The sequence below is a fragment of the Arachis hypogaea genome, chromosome 16, assembly GCF_003086295.3.
Source record: "Arachis hypogaea cultivar Tifrunner chromosome 16, arahy.Tifrunner.gnm2.J5K5, whole genome shotgun sequence".
In the NCBI taxonomy this organism is placed as follows: domain Eukaryota; kingdom Viridiplantae; phylum Streptophyta; class Magnoliopsida; order Fabales; family Fabaceae; genus Arachis; species Arachis hypogaea.
The window spans coordinates 87974625-87995261 of record NC_092051.1 but is presented as its reverse complement, the minus strand read 5'-3'; the positions used below and the strand labels follow the sequence as shown (position 1 = coordinate 87995261).

The 20637-nt window shown below is 39.3% G+C and overlaps 2 non-coding genes across 2 annotated transcripts; both read left to right on the top strand.

Annotated features, from left to right (window-relative positions):
* The first annotated feature begins 10286 nt into the window (after nt 1-10286).
* LOC112761305 (small nucleolar RNA R71) lies at nt 10287-10394 on the top strand. Its single transcript, XR_003181705.1, has one exon. It is a non-coding gene; the product is annotated as a small nucleolar RNA R71 (small nucleolar RNA).
* A 5363-nt stretch (nt 10395-15757) lies between these two features.
* On the top strand, nt 15758-15865 carry LOC112760697 (small nucleolar RNA R71). The gene has a single exon (XR_003181126.1). It is a non-coding gene; the product is annotated as a small nucleolar RNA R71 (small nucleolar RNA).
* Nucleotides 15866-20637: the final 4772 nt, after the last annotated feature.

Here is a 20637-nt window from a genome sequence, read left to right as displayed (position 1 = left end):
TGGTCTATATAACTCAATGAGAAAACGTACGAATATAACGAACTAGTTGGTCACATAGATGAGAGCAGTCAAACTTGTGTGGTTACGCAAAAGAGGCACAAGAATTCAAAGGTGTTTCAGGTTATAGTTGAATTAAAAACTTACTCGACTACGCAATGCATATATGCTAGTTAGCATTGCGAGCAAGCAGAGAATATTAGAAACATGACCAACAACCTGTAAACATGCCCTTGAGGATTTCCAAAACCCTTTTAGCAACAAAGTTCCAATTGACACAGAAATCATCAACTAGAAGCTTGTTAAACCAATTAAAACGTTGTTAATTCAAGGAACATGGTTAGGCAAATCCGGCGGCATTTCAGCAGAAAATTGGCCAATTCCCAAATTTAAACAATTAAATCAATTCTCACATGAATTCAGTAACAAATACAGACAAAAGCCAAATGTGAATTCATAAGAAGAGGGCATGTAAGCCAACAAGCAGCACAAACAGTAGTAGACAGTATGGGTTGACTCATCCAGCAAGCATTCTTCCTCGAAACAATGATAAAAGAAAATCATGGCTTACAATACAACACCACATATCACTTGAGTGCAGAACAAATCAGAAATAGAGCAATACCACAGAGTAGCAAAAGTTCAAACAAACCTAAATCCACTACTCAGCCCAGATTCGCTAACCACCTAAATCAAACTAAACTAACTAACTAAACTAATCCTAACTAAGCTAAATGAATTACAGTAAGCAGTAAAAGAATGAGGGACAGGGGAAGCAAGAACCTGGGGGCAGAGGCTGAACGGGGGAAAGGGAAGGTGAAGTGGAGTGGTGGCTCGTCGTGACAGTTGAGTTCGCGCCGGCGACAATGGCGGTCGCGGTGGCGCTGGGGATGGCGCGAAGGCTTGCTGTCGAGAGAGGGAGAGAGTTGAGACAGAGAGGAGGGGGCAGAGGCGTGAGAGAGCAAGAGAGAGAGACGAGGGTGTGCACGGTGATGGCGGCGGTAGTCTCGGTCGCTCGCCGGAGTTCTGGTGGTTGATGAACAGAGAGGAGAAGTGGTGGTGGGAGAGAAATGTAACGTTGGGGACGAAAGGGGGGCTTTGCGCGAATGCGCTAGGGCTTTGCGTCCCTGTTTAAATGGGTTTTTTGAATCTACGCGGGCGCGCACCTTGTGCGTCCGCGTGGGTAATGAAAATAGGGAGATGGCGCGGAAGCACCACATGTGCCTACGCGTATATGGGCGAATTAAGGGTTGGCGCGGTCGCGTACGGTGCGCGTCCGCGCGGGTATGCTGGCCAGAGGCACAAAAGACGCCCAGAGTTGGCACAACTCTCGGGTCCTTTGGCCTGAGTAATGCGAAAACACATCGACGCACGCGCGCACCTTGCGCGTTCGCGTGGATGGTATGAGCCTATGGAATGGGCGCGGGGGCGTGAAGTACGCCAACGCGTGTATGAAGGAACAGGGGGCGGCGCGGACGCGTACAGCGTGCGTCCGCGAGGGTTGAGACACAGAGTTGGCCCAAAAGTGGCACAACTCTCTGGTCTTTGGCCCAGATAGCCGAAATAGGCAGCCTGCGCACGAGCGTGCCTTGCGCTTGCGCGTAGGTTGGTTTTTGGTTTTTGGTTTTTTTTTTTATAAAAAGAGCATCAAAAGACCTCCAAAATTCTCCATCCTTCTTCAAGACTCTAAACTAGCTAAGATGCACTTCTAAGCACATTTTGAAACATAGGGGACTTTTCAAACATCTTGAGAAAACTTGCAATTCAAGCAAAAACTCAATTTAAAGATTCATGCCCTATCACAGCATAGAATGCATAGACAACTTAGCAAGTAAAGAAGAACATACCAAGAAATAAAGACTCTATACAATGGAACTCAATTCATCCATTCATTATATCTTCAAGAGAATGGAAAGAGTTTACCATGGTGGGGTGTCTCCCACCAAGAACTTTTAGTTTAAGTCCTTAAGTTGGACATCGGGGGGCTTCTTATCAAGGTGGCTTATGCTTGTATCCATCCTTGAACCTCCAAGAGTGCTTGTCTTTCAATCGGTTGTCAGATGTTCCAACTTTCTTCCTTAAGCTTTGGTGAGGTCCTTTCCAAGACGTGAGCTCCCAAAATTGACTATCATGGGATAATCCAGGATCCCATATCTCGTTCTCGCACCCATCTTCTAGTTGATTGCCTTGGCTTTGTCCGGGCGACGAAAAAGCAGAATTCTCATGGAAGCACCAAACTACTCTCCTAGACCCATTTACTTGAGCATTACACCAATCCATGCTCTCCAATTTTGAGCTTCCCACCATAATGAGCCTAGATTTAGATTGCCAACCACTAAACATCCTCCTCTTTCGCTTAATTCCACAAAGCGCACTAAGTTGGCCATCCGTTTCGAGCAAACTATACTCAAGTGGGATAATAAAGCTGAGAGTTAGAAGTTTTACCCACTCAAGCGGAGGATTGGATGATGAATTAGGTGGAGGGGTTCCCAAAGATCTTGATAAAGCATGTTTTACTCCCGTCCATCTTCTTCTAAAGGTTTCCACCACTTGGCGAGGTTCTTCAAATTCCTCATCATGCCAAGCTTCCTCAAGTTTACATCCTTCTTCACCAATTTCTTCTATTTCTTCCCCATCACTCTCATCATAGATAGGAGGCAAAGTAAAATCTACCTCATCATCGAATATAGACAATTTGGGGAAGAACTCTTCAAACTCGAAAGGATCACATGTTGATTCAGAATCATCATAAATAGGAGCGTTTGTTGCTTGGAATACTTCTCCCAGTTCTTCATCTTCAGCAGGCCTTGGAGGGTTCAAGTCTTCCTCAAGCTTGCTTCCTAATCCACTCGGGAAAGGTTCAACAAAATCGTCAAGGGGGTTAATCAACATGGGCAAAAAATCACTAGCGATGGAACCCACTTCTCGACCAATTTCCTCCAACTTTTTGTTTACTTCCGCAACATTACTCTTTTCTGCAACATCCCCTCCAAGCTTCTTGGAAGAGAGTTCTTCGATTCGAGATTCCTTTATGTGCTCAATGTATCCTAAACATCCATCCACTACTTCCTTTTGTGCACTAATATCTATCTTCTCCTCTTGTTGTCCTTCTTGCTTCAATTTTCCTTCCTCACTGATGAGCGGATAATTTATACGCTTTTTAGCATTGTTTTTAGTATGTTTTTAGTACATTTTAGTTAGTTTTTATTATATTTTTATTAGTTTTTAAATAAAAATCACTTTTCTGGGCTTTACTATGAGTTTGTGTGTTTTTCTGTGATTTCAGGTATTTTCTGGCTAAAATTGAGGGACCTGAGCAAAAATCTGATTCAGAGGCTGAAAAAGGACTGCAGATGCTGTTGGATTCTGACCTCCCTGCACTCGAAGTGGATTTTCTGGAGCTACAGAAGCCCAATTGGCGCGCTCTCAATTGTGTTGGAAAGTAGACATCCTGGGATTTCCAGCAATATATAATAGTCCATACTTTGCCCGAGATTTGATGGCCCAAACAGGCGTTCCAAGTCAGCTCAAGAATTCTGGCGTTTAACTCTAGAACTGGCACAAAAGCTGAAGTTAAATGCCCAAACTGGCATAAAAGCTGGCGTTTAACTCCAAGAAATGTCTCTACACATGAAAGCTTCAATGGTCAGCCCAAGCACACACCAAGTGGGTCCTGGAAGTGGAATTTTACAATAAACACCCTAGCTTACTCATTTTCTGTAACCCTAGATCACTAGTTTACTATAAATACTACCTTCAGTGATTCATATTGTACATCATGACACTTGACACGTTTCTTGTTGTGTTCTCTACGGCATGAGTCTCTAAACCCCATTGTTGGGGGTGAGGAGCTCTGCTGTTCTTCATGAATTAATGCAATTACTACTATTTTCCATTCTATTATGCTTGCTTCCATTCTAAGATATTCATTCGCACTTCAACTTGATGAATGTGATGATTCGTGACACTCATCATCATTCTCACCTATGAACGCGTGTGGTGCGCATAAGTTGTGATTACACTTTAATTATGTAAAATTCATCGCTCTTTCTTTCCCTGGTAATGGCGCCAAAAAATTGATGCCAATACCATGGTTCACAACTTCGCACAACTAACCAGCAAGTGCACTGGGTCGTCCAAGTAATACCTTACGTGAGTAAGGGTCGAATCCCACGGAGATTGTTGGTATGAAGCAAGCTATGGTCACCTTGTAAATCTCAGTCAGGCGGATATCAAATGGTTATGGAGTTTTCGAAAATACTATAATAAAATAGGGATAGAAATACTTATGTAAATCATTGGTGAGAATTTCAGATAAGCGAATAGAGATGCTTTTGTTCCTTTGAACCTCTGCTTTCCTGCTGTCTTCATCCAATCAGTCTTACTCCTTTCCATGGCTGGCTTTATGTGATACATCACCATTGTCAATGGCTACTTTCGGTCTTCTCTCAGAAAAATGATCCAAATGCCCTGTCACGGCACGGCTAATCGTCTGGAGGCATCACCCTTGTCAATGGTTTCATCTTATCCTCTCAGTGAAAATGGTAACCGCACCATGTCACGGCACGGCTATTCATCTGTCGGTTCTCGATCATGCTGGAATAGGATTTACTATCCTTTTGCGTCTGTCACTAACGCCCAGCAATCGTGAGTTTGGAGCTTGTCACAGTCATTAAATCATTGAATCCTACTTGGAATACCACAGACAAGGTTTAGACCTTCCGGATTCTCTTGAATGCCGCCATCATTCTAGCTTACACCACGAAGATTCCGATTAAGAGATCTAAGAGATACTCATTCCGTCGAAGGTAGAACGGAAGTGGTTGTCAGGCACGCGTTCATAGGGAATGATGATGATTGTCACGTTCATCACATTCAGGTTGAAGTGCGAATGAATATCTTAGAAGCGAAATAAGATGAGTTGAATAGAAAACAGTAGTACTTTGCATTAATCTTTGAGGAACAGCAGAGCTCCACACCTTAATTTATGGAGTGTAGAAACTCTACCGTTAAAAATACATAAGTGAAAGGTCCAGGCATGGCCGAATGGCCAGCCCCCAAAACGAGATCACAGGATCAAAATACAATCCAGGATGTCCGATACAATAGTGAAATGTCCTATTTATAATAAACTAGCTACTAGGGTTTACAGAAGTAAGTAATTGATGCATAAATCCACTTTCGGGGCCCACTTGGTGTGTGCTTGGGCTGAGCTTTGAGTGTTGCACGTGTAGAGATCCTTCTTGGAGTTGAACGCCAGCTTTTGTGCCAGTTTGGGCGTTCAACTCTGGTTTTGGATCCTTTTCTGGCGCTGGATGCCAGAATTGGGCAGAAAGCTGGCGTTGAATGCCAGTTTGCGTCGTCTAAACTTGGCCAAAGTATAGACTATTATATATTGCTGGAAAGCCCTGGATGTCTACGTTCAAACGCAATTAGAAGCGCGCCATTTTGAGTTCTGTAGCTCCAGAAAATCCACTTTGAGTGCAGGGAGGTCAGAATCCAACAGCATCAGCAGTCCTTCTTCAACCTCTGAATCTGATTTTTGCTCAAGTCCCTCAATTTCAGCCAGAAAATACCTGAAATCACAGAAAAACACACAAACTCATAGTAAAGTCCAGAAATGTGAATTTAACATAAAAACTAATGAAAACATCCCTAAAAGTAACTAGATCCTACTAAAAACATACTAAAAACAATGTCAAAAAGCGTATAAATTATCCGCTCATCACAACACCAAACTTAAATTGTTGCTTGTCCCCAGGCAACTGAAAATCAAATAGGATAAAAGAAGAGAATATACTATAAATTCCAAACTATCAATGAAGCATAGGTTCAATCATATGAGCGGGACTTATAGCTTTTTGCCTCTTGAATAGTTTTGGCATCTCACTTTATCCATTGAGGTTCAGAATGATTGGCTTCTATAGGAACTCAGAGTTCAGATAGTGTTATTGACTCTCCTAGTTCAGTATGATGATTCTTGAACACAGCTTCTTTATGAGTCTTGGCCGTGGCCCTAAGCACTTTGTTCAGTATTACCACCGGATACATAAATGCCACAGACACATAATTGGGTGAACCTTTTCAGATTGTGACTCAGCTTTGCTAAAGTCCCCAATTAGAGGTGTCCAGGGTTCTTAAGCACACTCTTTTTTTTGCTTTGGACCTTGACTTTAACCGCTCAGTCTCAAGTTTTCACTTGACACCTACACGCCACAAGCACATGGTTAGGGACAACTTGGTTTAGCCGCTTAGACCAGGATTTTATTCCTTTAGGCCCTCCTATCCACTGATGCTCAAAGCCTTGGGATCCTTTTTATTTGCCCTTGCCTTTTGGTTTTAAGGGTTATTGGCTTTTTGCTCTTGCCTCTTGGTTTTAAGAGCTTTTGGCTTTTTCTGCTTGCTTTTTATTTTTATTTTTTTTCGCCTTTTTTTTTTCTGCAAGCTTTGTTCTTTGCTGCTTTTTCTTGCTTCAAGAATCATTTTTATGATTTTTTAGATTATCAAATAACATGTCTCCTAGTCATTATTCTTTCAAGAGCCAACATATTTAACATTCTTAAACAACAACTTCAAAAGACATATGCACTGTTCAAGCATACATTCAGAAAACAAGAAGCATTGTCACCACATCAATATAATTAAGCTAAGTTCAAGGATAAATTCGAAACTCATGTACTTCTTGTTCTTTTGAATTAAAACATTTTTCATTTAAGAGAGGTGATGGATTCATAGGACATTCATAACTTTAAGACATAAGTACTAACTACTAATGATCATGTAATGAAGACACAAACATAGATAAGCACATAACATAGAAAACGAAAAACAGAAGAAATAAGAACAAGGAATGAATCCACCTTAGTGATGGTGGCGTTTCCTTCTTGAGGAACCAATGATGTCCTTGAGCTCTTCTATGTCTCTTCCTTGTCTTTGTTGCTCCTCCCTCATTGCCTTTTGATCTTCTCTTATTTCATGAAGCATGATGGAGTGCTCTTGATGTTCCACCCTTAATTGTCCCATGTTGGCACTTAATTCTTCTAGGGAGGTGTTGATTTGCTCCCAATAGTTTTGTGGAAGAAATTGCATTTGAGGCATCTCCGGGATCTCATGGTGATGAGATTCTTGCGCCTCTTGAGCTCCATGAATGGGCTCTCTTGCTTGCTCCATCTTTTTCTTAGTGATGGGCTTTTCTTCCTTAATAGGAATGTCTCCTTCTACACATATGTCCATGAGGACTTGGTCCAACCTTTGATTAAAGTTGACCCTTCTAGTGTAGGGGTGTTCATCTCCTTGCATCATAGGCAAGTTAAACGCCAACCTCACATTTTCCGGACTAAAATCTAAGTATTTCCCCCGAACCATTGTAACATAGTTCTTTGGATCCAGGTTCTTACTTTGATCATGGTTCTTGGTGATCCATGCATTGGCATAGAACTCTTGAACCATTAGGATGCCGACTTGTTGGATGGGATTTGTTAGAACTTCCCAACCTCTTCTTTGAATTTCATGTCGGATCTCCGGATACTCATTTCTTTTGAGTTTGAAAGGGACCTCGGGGATCACCTTCTTCTTGGCCACAACATCATAGAAGTGGTCTTGATGGGCTTCGGAGATGAACCTTTCCATCTCCCATGACTCGAAGGTGGAAGCTTTTGTCTTCCCTTTTCCCTTTCTAGAGGATTCTCCGGTCTTAGGTGCCATCAATTGTAATGGAAAAACAAAAAGCTTATGCTTTTACCACACCAAACTTAGAATATTGCTCGCCCTCGAGCAATAAAAGAAAGAATAGAGGAAGAAGAAGAAGAAAAGATGGAGAAGAGGGGTGAAGTGTGTTTCGGCCAAGTAGAGAGGAAAGGGTTGTGTTGTGTGAAAATGAGGAAGAATGGAGGGCTATATATAGGGGAGGGAGGGGGGTTAAGGTTCGGCCATTTAGGGTGGGTTTGGGTGGGAAATTGGTTTTGAATTTTGAAGGTAGATGGAGTTTATGAGGTAGGTTTATGGGGAAGAGTGGATGGATGTGAGTGGTGAAGAGGTGATGGGGAAGAGAGATTGAGGTGATTGGTGAAGGGTTTTTGGGGAAGAGTGTTTATGGGATTTTGTGAAAGAGGGGTGAGAAGATGTGAGTGGAGGTAGGTGGGGATCCTGTGGGGTCCACAGATCCTGAGATGATCCTGTGGGGTCCACAGATCCTGAGATGATCCTGTGGGATCCACAGATCTTGAGGTGTCAAGGCATTTACATCCCTGCACCAATTTAGGCATGCAAAATGCCCTTGCACACAACTCTGGGCGTTCAGCGCCAGGTTGGTGCCCATTTTGGGCGTTCAACGCCCATTTACTAGCCATTTCTGGCGTTGAACGCCAGAACCATGCTTGTTCTGGGCATTCAGCGCCAGAACTATGCTCTGTTCTGGCGGTGAACGCTAGGCAGATGCTCCTCCAGGGTGTGATTTTTCTTCTGCTGTTTTTTTGATTCCGTTTTCAATTTTTATATTTACTTTGTGACTCCACATTATCATGAACCTATAAAGACACATAACTAAGAAAAATATTATTAGATAAATAAAAATTGGATTGCCTCCCAACAAGCGCTTCTTTAATGTCAATAGCTTGACAGTGGGCTCTCATGGAGCCTCACAGATGTTCAGAGCATTGTTGAAACTCCCCAACACCAAACTTAGAGTTTGGATATGGGAGTTCAACACCAAACTTAGAGTTTGACTGTGGGGGCTTTGGTTGAATCTGCTTTGAGAGAAGCTTTTTCTGCTTCCTCTCCATGGATGCAGAGAGAGATCCTTGAGTTGTAAACACAAGGTTGTCCTCATTTATTTGAAGGATCAATTCTCCTCTGTCTACATCAATCACAGCTCTTGCTGTGGCTAGGAAAGGTCTTCCTAGGATGATGGATTCATCCTCTTCCTTTCCAGTATCCAAGATTATGAAATCAGCATGGATGTAAAGGCCTTCAACCTTTACTAACACGTCCTCTACTTTTCCATAAGCCTGTTTTCTTGAATTATCTGCCATCTCTAATGAGATTTTAGCAGCTTGCACCCCATAGATTCCCAGTTTCTCTATTGCAGAGAGTGGCATGAGGTTTATCCCTGAACCAAGGTCACACAGAGCCCTAAAGATCATGGTGCCTATGGTACAAGGTATTATGAACTTTCCGGGATCCTGTCTCTTCTGAGGCAATGTCAGTTGATCCAGATCACTTAGTTCATTGGTGAACAAGGGAGATTCATCTTCCCAAGTCTCAATACCAAATAATTTGGCATTCAGCTTTATGATTGCACCAAGAAACTTGGTAGTTTTCTCTTCAGTAACATCCTCATTCTCTTCAGAAGAGGAATACTTATCAGAGCTCATGAAGGGCATAAGGAGGTTCAATGGAATCTCTATGGTCTCTAGATGAGCCTCAGAGTCCTTTGGTTCCTCAGAGGGAAGCTCCTTATTGGTCACTGGACGTCCCAGGAGGTCTTCCTCCTTGGGATTCACGTCCTCCTCTCCTTCTTTGGGTTCGGCCATGGTGCTTATGTCAATGGCCTTGCACTCTCCTTTTGGATTCTCTTCTGTATTGCTTGGGAGAGTACTAGGAGGGATTTCAGTGATTCTTTTACTCAGCTGGCCCACTTGTGCTTCCAAATTTCTAATGGAAGACCTTGTTTCATTCATGAAACTCACAGTGGCCTTAGATAGATCAGAGACTAAGTTTGCTAAGCTAGATGGATTCTGCTCAGAATTCTCTGTCTGTTGCTGAGTGGATGATGGAAAAGGCTTGCTATTGCTACACCTGTTTCTTCCACCATTATTAAAGCCTTGTTGAGGCTTTTGATCCTTCCATGAGAAATTTGGATGATTTCTCCATGATGGATTATAGCTGTTTCCATAAGGTTCACCTAAGTAATTCACCTCTGCTATTGCAGGGTTTTCAGGATCATAAGCTTCTTCTGCATAAGAAGCCTCTTGAGTACTGTTGGATGCAGCTTGCATTCCATTCAGACTCTGGGAAATCATATTGACTTGCTGAGTCAATATTTTGTTCTGAGCCAAGATGGCATTCAGAGTATCAACTTCAAGAACTCCCTTCTTCATAGGCGTCCCATTACTTACAGGATTCCTTTCAGAAGTGTACATGAACTGGTTATTAGCAACCATGTCAATGAGCTCTTGAGCTTCTGCAGGCATTTTCTTTAGGTGAATGGATCCACCTGCAGAGGTGTCCAATGACATCTTTGATAGCTCAGATAAACCATCATAGAATATATCCAGGATGGTCCATTCTGAAAGCATGTCAGAGGGACACTTTTTGGTCAACTGTTTGTATCTTTCCCAAGCTTCATAGAGGGATTCACCATCTTTTTGTTTGAAGGTTTGAACATCCACTCTAAGCTTGCTCAGCTTTTGAGGAGGAAAGAACTTGGCTAAGAAAGTCGTGACCAGCTTATCGCAAGAGTTCAGGCTGTCTTTGGGTTTAGAGTCCAACCACACTCTAGCTCTGTCTCTTACAGCAAAAGGGAAAAGCATGAGCCTGTAGACTTCAGGATCTACTCCATTAGTCTTAACAGTATCACAGATCTGCAAGAATTCAGTTAAGAATTGAAAAGGATCTTCAGATGGAAGTCCATGAAACTTGCAGTTCTGCTGCATCAGAGAAACTAATTGAGGTTTCAGCTCAAAGTTGTTTGCTCCAATTGCAGGAATGGAGATGCTTCTTCCATGTAAATTGGAATTAGGTGCAGTAAAGTCACCAAGCATCCTCCTTGCATTATTATTATTTTCGACTGCCATCTCCTCTTCCTGTTCAAAAATTTCTGAAAGGTTATCTCTGGATTGTTGTAATTTAGCTTCTCTTAATTTCCTCTTTAGAGTCCTTTCAGGTTCTGGATCTGCTTCAACAAGAATGTTTTTATCCTTGCTCCTGCTCATATGAAAAAGAGAGAACAGAAAAATAATAATAATAGGGGTCCTTTTTACCACAGTATAGAGGTCCCAGTGTGAGTAGAGAAAAAGAAGAAGAAGAAATTTGAACACAGATGGAAGAGGGGGTTCGAATTTGGGTGAGATGAAGTGTTAGTAGATGAATAAATAAATAGAAGGAGATGAGAGAGAAGGAGAATTTTCGAAAATTATTTTTGAAAAAGAGTTAGTGATTTTTGAAAACAGTTTTTGAAAAAGGTTAGTAATTTTCGAAAATTAATTTTGAAAAGGGTTAATAGTTTTTTTTTTTTCGAAAATTCAAATAAGAAAATAAAATAATTAGTTTAATTAAAAAGAAATTTTGAAAAAGAGGGAGATATTTTCGAAAATTAGAGAGAGAGAGAGAGTTAGTTAGGTAGTTTTGAAAAAGGTAAGAAATAAACAAAAAGTTAGTTAGTTAGTTGAAACAAATTTTGAAAAGATAAGAAGTTAGAAAAGATATTTTAAAAATCAAATTTTTGAAAAAGATAAGATAAGAAGATTTTTTTGAAAAGATATAATTGAAATTAGTTTTGAAAAAGATTTGATTTTAAAAAATCACAATTAATGACTTGATTCACAAGAAATCATAAGATATGATTCTAGAACTTAAAGTTTGAATCTTTCTTAACAAGCAAGTAACAAACTTGAAATTTTTGAATCAAAACATTAATTGTTATTGTTATTTTTGAAAATTTGATATAAAATTAAGAAAAAAAATTTTTTGAAAAATATTTTTAGAATTTTCGAAAATAACTAAGAAATTTGAAAAAGATTTGATTTTTGAAAAAGATTTTGAAAAAGATGAGATTTTTAAATTGAAAATTTGATTTGACTCATAAAAACAACTAGATTTTTAAAATTTTTTGAAAAAGTCAAATCTAATTTTTGAATTTATGAGAGAGAAAAAGGGAAAGCTATTTTTTTTATTTTTGAATTTTTTAATGAAGAGAGGGAAAAACAAGAAAAATGATGCAATGCATGAGAATTTTAGATCAAAACATGTGATGCATGCAAGAATGCTATTGGTGCGCAGAAATTGTGATTACACTTTGATTATGTAAAATTCATCGCTCTTTCTTTCCCTGGTAATGGTGCCAAAAACATGATGCCAATACCATGGTTCACAACTTCGCACAACTAACCAGCAAGTGCACTGGGTCGTCCAAGTAATACCTTACGTGAGTAAGGGTCGAATCCCACGGAGATTGTTGGTATGAAGCAAGCTATGGTCACCTTGTAAATCTCAGTCAGGCGGATATAAAATAATAATGGAGTTTTCGAAAGTAATTAATAAAATAGGGATAGAAATACTTATGTAAATCATTGGTGAGAATTTCAGATAAGCGAATAGAGATGCTTTCGTTCCTCTGAACCTCTGCTTTCCTGCTATCTTCATCCAATCAGTCTTACTCCTTTCCATGGCTGGCTTTATGTAATGCACCACCATTGTCAATGGCTACTTTCGGTCTTCTCTCGGGAAAATGATCCAAATGCCCTGTCACGGCACGGCTAATCGTCTGGAGGCATCACCCTTGTCAATGGTTTACATCCTATCCTCTCAGTGAAAATGGTCAACGCACCCTGTCACGGCACGGCTATTCATCTGTCAGTTCTCGATCATGCTGGAATAGGATTTACTATCCTTTTGCGTTCTGTCACTACGCCCGGCAATCGCGATTTTGAAGCTCGTCACAGTCATTCAATCATTGAATCCTACTCGGAATACCACAGACAAGGTTTAGACTTTCCGGATTCTCTTGAATGCCGCCATCAATCTAGCTTATACCACGAAGATTCTGGTTAAGAGATCTAAGAGATACTCATTCAGTCGAAGGTAGAACGGAAGTGGTTGTCAGGCACGCATTCATAGGGAATGATGATGATTGTCACGTTCATCACATTCAGGTTGAAGAGCGAATGAATATCTTAGAAGCGAAATAAGATGAATTGAATAGAAAACAGTAGTACTTTGCATTAATCTTTGAAGAACAGCAGAGCTCCACACCTTAATCTATGGAGTGTAGAAACTCTACCGTTAAAAATACATAAGTGAAAGGTCCAGGCATGGCCGAGATGGCCAGCCCCTAAAACATGATCACAGGATCAAAATACGATCCAGGATGTCTAATACAATAGTAAAAGGTCCTATTTATAGTAAACTAGCTACTAGGGTTTACAGAAGTAAGTAATTGATGCATAAATCCACTTCCAGGGCCCACTTGGTGTGTGCTTGGGCTGAGCTTTAACTTTCCACGTGCAGAGGCCATTTGTGGAGTTGAACACCAGGTTTTGATCCATTTCTGGCGTTCAACTCTGGTTTTTGATCCCTTTCTGGCGCTGAACTCCAGAATTGGGCAGAGAGCTGGCGTTGAATGCCCGTTTTTGTCGTCTAAACTTGGGCAAAGTATGGACTATTATACCTTTCGAGAAAGCCCTGGATGTCTACTTTCCAACGCAATTGGAAGCGCGCCATTTGGAGTTCTGTAGCTCCAGAAAATCCGTTTTGAGTGCAGGGAGGTCAGAATCCAACAGCATCAGCAGTCCTTCTTCAACCTCTGAATCTGATTTTTGCTCAAGTCCCTCAATTTCAGCCAGAAAATACCTGAAATCACAAAAAAACACACAAACTCATAGTAAAGTCCAGAAATGTGAATTTAACACAAAAACTATGGAAAACATCCCTAAAAGTAACTAGATCCTACTAAAAACATACTAAAAACAATGTCAAAAAGCGTATAAATTATCCGCTCATCACAACACCAAACTTAAATTGTTGCTTGTCCCCAAGCAACTGAAAATCAAATAGAATAAAAAGAAGAGAATATACTATAAATTCCAAACTATCAATGAAACATAGCTTCAATCAGATGAGCGGGACTTATAGCTTTTTGCCTCTTGAATAGTTTTGGCATCTCACCTCCAGGGTGTGATTTTTTTCTGCTGTTTTTGATTTCGTTTTCAATTTTTATATTTATTTTGTGACTCCACATGATCATGAACCTATAAAGACATATAACTAAGAAAAATATGGTTAGATAAATAAAAATTGGGTTGCCTCCCAACAAGCGCTTCTTTAATGTCAATAGCTTGACAGTGGGCTCTCATGGAGCCTCACAGATGTGCAGAGCTTTGTTGAAACCTCCCAACACCAAACTTAGAGTTTGGATATGGGGGTTTGACACCAAACTTAGAGTTTGGTTATGGCCTCCCAACACCAAACTTAGAGTTTAACTGTGGGGGCTTTGTTTGACTCTGCTTTGAGAGAAGCTTTTTGTGCTTCCTCTCCATGGATGCAGAGAGAGATCCTTGAGTTGTAAACACAAGGTTGTCCTCATTTAGTTGAAGGATCAATTCTCCTCTGTCCACATTAATCACAGCTCTTGCTGTGGATAGGAAAGGTCTTCCTATGATGATGGATTCATCCTCTTCCTTTCCAATATCCAGGACTATGAAATCAGCAGGGATGTAAAGGCCTTCAACCTTTACTAACACGTCCTCTACTTGTCCATAAGCCTGTTTTCTTGAATTGTCTGCCATCTCTAATGAGATTTAGCAGCTTGCACCCCATAGATTCCCAGTTTCTTTATTACAGAGAGTGACATGAGGTTTATTCCTGAACCAAGGTCACACAGAGCCTTAAAGATCATGGTGCCTATGGTACAAGGTATTATGAACTTTCCAGGATCCTGTTTCTTCTGAGGCAATGTCAGTTGATCCATATCACTTAGTTCATTGGTGAACAAGGGAGGTTCATCTTCCCAAGTCTCAATACCAAATAATTTGGCATTCAGCTTCATGATTGCACCAAGAAACTTGTCAGTTTGCTCTTTAGTAACATCCTCATTCTCTTCAGAAGAGGAATACTCATAAGAGCTCATAAAGGGCATAAGGAGGTTCAATGGAGTCTCTATGGTCTCTAGATGAGCCTCAGAGTCCTTTGGTTCCTCAGAGGAAAGCTCCTTATTGATCACTGGACGTCCCAGGAGGTCTTCCTCCTTGGGATTCACGTCCTCCTCTCCCTCATTGGGTTCGGCCATTTTGATTATGTCAATGGCCTTGCACTCTCCTTTTGGATTCTCTTCTGTATTGTTTGGGAGAGTACTAGGAGGGATTTCAGTGATCCTCTTACTTAGCTGGCCCACTTGTGCTTCCAAATTTATAATGGAAGACCTTGTTTCATTCATGAAACTTACAGTGGCTTTGGACAGATCAGAGACTAAGTTTGCCAAATTAGAGGTATTTTGTTCAGAATTCTCTGTCTGTTGCTGAGTGGATGATGGAAAAGGCTTGCTATTGCTAAACCTGTTTCTTCCACCATTATTAAAGCCTTGTTGAGGCCTTTGATCCTTCCATAAGAGATTTGGATGATTTCTCCATGATGGATTATAGGTGTTTCCATAAGGTTCACCTAAGTAATTCACCTCTGCTATTGCAGGGTTTTCAGGATCATAAGCTTCTTCTTCATAAGAAGCCTCTTGAGTACTGTTGGATGTAGCTTGCATTCCATTCAGACTCTGAGAAATCATATTGAATTGCTGAGTCAATATTTTGTTCTGAGCCAATATGGCATTCAGAGTATCAACTTCAAGAACTCCCTTCTTCATAGGCGTCCCATTACTCACAGGATTCCTCTCAGAAGTGTACATGAACTGGTTATTAGCAACCATGTCTATGAGTTCTTGAGCTTCTGTAGGCGTTTTCTTTAGGTAAATGGATCCACCTGCAGAAGTATCCAATGACATCTTTGATAACTCAGATAAACCATCATAGAATATATCCAGGATGGTCCATTCTGAAAGCATGTCAGAAGGACACTTTTTGGTCAACTGTTTGTATCTTTCCCAAGCTTCATAGAGGGATTCACCATCTTTTTGTTTGAAGGTTTGAACATCCACTCTAAGCTTGCTCAGCTTTTGAGGAGGAAAGAACTTGGCTAAGAAAGCCGTGACCAGCTTATCCCAAGAGTTCAGGCTGTCTTTAGGTTGAGAGTCCAACCATATTCTAGCTCTGTCTCTTACAGCAAAAGGGAAAAATCATGAGCTTGTAGACTTCAGGATCTACTCCATTAGTCTTAACAGTATCACAGATCTGCAAGAATTCAGTTAAGAACTGAAAAGGATCTTCAGATGGAAGTCCATGAAACTTGCAGTTCTGCTGCATCAGAGAAACTAGCTGAGGTTTCAGCTCAAAATTTGTTGCTCCAATGGTAGGAATGGAGATGCTTCTTCCATGTAAATTGGAATTTGGTGCAGTAAAGTCACCAAGCATTCTCCTTGCATTGTTGTTGGGTTCGGCTGCCATCTCCTTTACTTGTTCGAAATTTTCAATCAAGTTGTCTCTGGGTTGTTGTAATTTAGCTTCTCTTAGTTTCCTCTTCAGAGTCCTTTCAGGTTCTGGACCAGCTTCAACAAGAATGCCTTTTTCCTTGTTCCTGCTCATAAGAAAGAGAAGAAAACAAGAAAAGAAGAGGAATCCTCTATGTCACAGTAAAGAGGTTCCTTATTGTTAGTAGAAAAAGGGAAGAAGAAAAAATTCGAAGACAGATAGAAGAGGGGGTTCGAATTTGTGTGAGATGAAGTGTTAGTAGATGAATAAATAAATAAGAGGAGATGAGGAAGAAGGTGAATTTTCAAAAATTATTTTTGAAAAAGAGTTAGTGATTTTTGAAAATGGTTTTTGAAAAATGTTAGTAATTTTCGAAAATTAAAATAAGAATATAAAATAATTAGTTAATTAAAAAGAAATTTTGAAAAGGGGGGAGATATTTTCGAAAATTAGAGAGAGAGAGTTAGTTAGGTAGTTTTGAAAAAGATAAGAAACAAACAAAAAGTTAGTTAGTTAGTTGAAACAAATTTTGAAAAGATAAGAAGTTAGGAAGTTAGAAAAGATATTTTGAAATCAAATTTTTTTGAAAAAAAAGATGAGATAAGAAGATATTTTTGAAAAGATATGATTGAAATTAATTTTAAAAAGGATTTGATTTTTGAAAAAGATTTTTGAAAAAGATGAGATTTTTAAATTGAAAATTTGATTTGACTCATAAAAACAACTGGATTTTTAAAAAGTTTTGAAAAAGTCAAATCTAATTTTCGAAATTATGAGAGAAAAGAGGGAAAGATATTTTTTTTATTTTTGAATTTTTATGATGAGAGAGAAAAACATGAAAATTATGCAATGCATGAGAATTTTAGATCAAAACATGTGATGCATGGAAGAATGCTATGAATATCAAGATGAACACCAAGAACACTATGAAGATCATGATGAACATCAAGAACATATTTTTGAAAAATTTTTAATGCAAAGAAAACATGCAAGACACCAAACTTAGAATTCTTTAATGCTTAGACACTAAGAATTCAATAATGCATATGAAAAACAAGAAAAGACACAAAACATGCAAATGCAAAGATCAAACAAGAAGACTTACCAAGAACAACTTGAAGATCATGAAGAACACTATGAATGCATGAGAGTTTTCGAAAAAATGCAATATGAGTATGCAATTGACACCAAACTTATAACATGACTCAAGACTCAAACAAGAAACACAAGATATTTTTTATTTTTATGATTTTATAATTTTTTTGTATTTTTTTTCGAAATTTATTATGAAAAACAAAAATAAGGATTTCAAAATCTTTAATATGAATTCCAGGAATCTTGTACTCTTTAGTCTAAAGCTTCAATCAAAGGGTCAGACATGGCTTAATAGCCATTCAAGCTTTAGAATGGATTTACATCCATTGAGGTGATTAGTTGAAGACCAATCCCAAAGGAGTTTGGGTATGGCTTTTCAGCCAGATAGGATTCAACATGTTACCATGAAACTCTAGAATTCATTCTTGAAAGTTTTGAAGCCATAGAATAATTTATTTTTGAAAACATTATTTTTATTATTATTGTTATTTTTTTTTTCGAAAAAAAAAGAAAAATTTTTGAAAGATTTTTGAAAATTTTTTGAAAAATTTTTGAAAACAAAACAAGAAGAAAATTACCTAATCTGAGCAACAGGATGAACCGTTAGTTGTCCAAACTCAAACAATCCCCGGCAACGGCGCCAAAAACTTGGTGCGCAGAAATTGTGATTACACTTTGTTATGTAAAATTCATCGCTCTTTCTTTCCCTGGTAATGGCGCCAAAAACATGATGCCAATACCATGGTTCACAACTTCGCACAACTAACCAGCAAGTGCACTGGGTCGTCCAAGTAATACCTTACGTGAGTAAGGGTCGAATCCCACGGAGATTGTTGGTATGAAGCAAGCTATGGTCACCTTGTAAATCTCAGTCGGGCGGATATAAAATAATAATGGAGTTTTCGAAAGTAATTAATAAAATAGGGATAGAAATACTTATGTAAATCATTGGTGAGAATTTCAGATAAGCGAATAGAGATGCTTTCGTTCCTCTGAACCTCTGCTTTCCTGCTATCTTCATCCAATCAGTCTTACACCTTTCCATGGCTGGCTTTATGTAATGCATCACCATTGTCAATGGCTACTTTCGGTCTTCTCTCGGGAAAATGATCCAAATGCCCTATCATGGCACGGCTAATCGTCTGGAGGCATCACCCTTGTCAATGGTTTACATCCTATCCTCTCAGTGAAAATGGTCAACGCACCCTGTCACGGCACGGCTATTCATCTGTCGGTTCTCGATCATGCTGGAATAGGATTTACTATCCTTTTGCGTTCTGTCACTACGCCCGGCAATCGCGAGTTTGAAGCTCATCACAGTCATTCAATCATTGAATCCTACTCAGAATACCACAGACAAGGTTTAGACTTTCTGGATTCTCTTGAATGCCGCCATCAATCTAGCTTATACCACGAAGATTCTGGTTAAGAGATCTAAGAGATACTCATTCAGTCGAAGGTAGAACGGAAGTGGTTGTCAGGCACGCGTTCATAGGGAATGATGATGATTGTCACGTTCATCACATTCAGGTTGAAGAGCGAATGAATATCTTAGAAGCGAAATAAGATGAATTGAATAGAAAACAGTAATACTTTGCATTAATCTTTGAAGAACAGCAGAGCTCCACACCTTAATCTATGGAGTGTAGAAACTCTACCGTTAAAAATACATAAGTGAAAGGTTCAGGCATGGCCGAGATGGCCAGCCCCTAAAACATGATCACAGGATCAAAGTACGATCCAGGATGTCTAATACAATAGTAAAAGGTCCTATTTATAGTAAACTAGCTACTAGGGTTTACAGAAGTAAGTAATTGATGCATAAATCCACTTCCGGGGCCCACTTGGTGTGTGCTTTGGCTGAGCTTTAACTTTCCACGTGCAGAGGCCATTTGTGGAGTTGAACGCCAGGTTTTGATCCATTTCTGGCGTTCAACTCTGGTTTTTTATCCCTTTCTGGCGCTGAACTCTAGAATTGGGCAGAGAGCTGGCATTGAACGCCAGTTTGCGTCGTCTAAACTTGGTCAAAGTATAGACTATTAAATATTGCTGGAAAGCCCTGGATGTCTACTTTCCAACGCAATTGGAAGTGCGCCATTTCGAGTTGTGTAGCTCCAGAAAATCCACTTTGAGTGCAGGGAGGTCAGAATCCAACAGCATCAGCAGTCCTTCTTCAACCTCTGAATCTGATTTTTGCTCAAGTCCCTCAATTTCAGCCAGAAAATACCTGAAATCATAGAAAAACATACAAACTCATAATAAAGTCCAGAAATGTGAATTTAACATAAAAACTAAGGAAAACATCCCTAAAAGTAACTAGATCCTACTAAAAACAATGTCAAAAAGCGTATAAATTATCCGCTCATCAGCTATGAATGTCAAGATGAACACCGACAACAATATGAAGATCATGATGAACACCAAGAACATATTTTTGAAAAATTTTTAATGGAAAGAAAACATGCAAGACACCAAACTTAGAATTCTTTAATGCGTAGACACTAAGAATTCAAGAATGCATATGAAAAACAAGAAAAGACACAGAACATGTGAATGCAAAGATCAAGACTTATCAAGAACAACTTGAAGATCATGAAGAACACTATGAATGCATGAATTTTTCGAAAAAAAAAAAATGCAAGATGCACATGCAATTGACACCAAACTTATAACATGACTCAAACAAGAAACAGAAAAATATTTTTGATTTTCATGATTTTCTAATTTTTTTCGATTTTTTCAAAAATTAATTGAAAAAGGAAAATAAGGATTCCAAAATTTTTTAATATGAATTCCCGGAATCTTGCATTTTTAGTCTAAAGCTTCAGTCCAAGAATTAGACATGGCTCACTAGCCAGCCAAGCTTTCAATGAAAGCTCCGGTCCAAAACACTAGACATGGCCAATGGCCAGCCAAGCTTCAGCAAACATAGATACCTCTCATGTATACAACAGCTGATATTTCATCCAACTTCATATACTTATGCGTGGAAGCCTTAGTCCAAAAGAATTTAGACATGGCTTTACAGCCAGCCAGGCTTCACATGCTTCATGAAACACTAGAATTCATTCTTAAAAATTTTGAAGCCATAGAATAATTTATTTTTGAAAACGTTATTTTTATTATTTTCTTTTTTTCGAAAACAAAAGAAAAATTTTTGAAAGATTTTTGAAAAATTTTTGAAAATAAAACAAAAAGAAAATTACCTAATCTGAGCAACAGGATGAACCGTCAGTTGTCCAAACTCGAACAATCC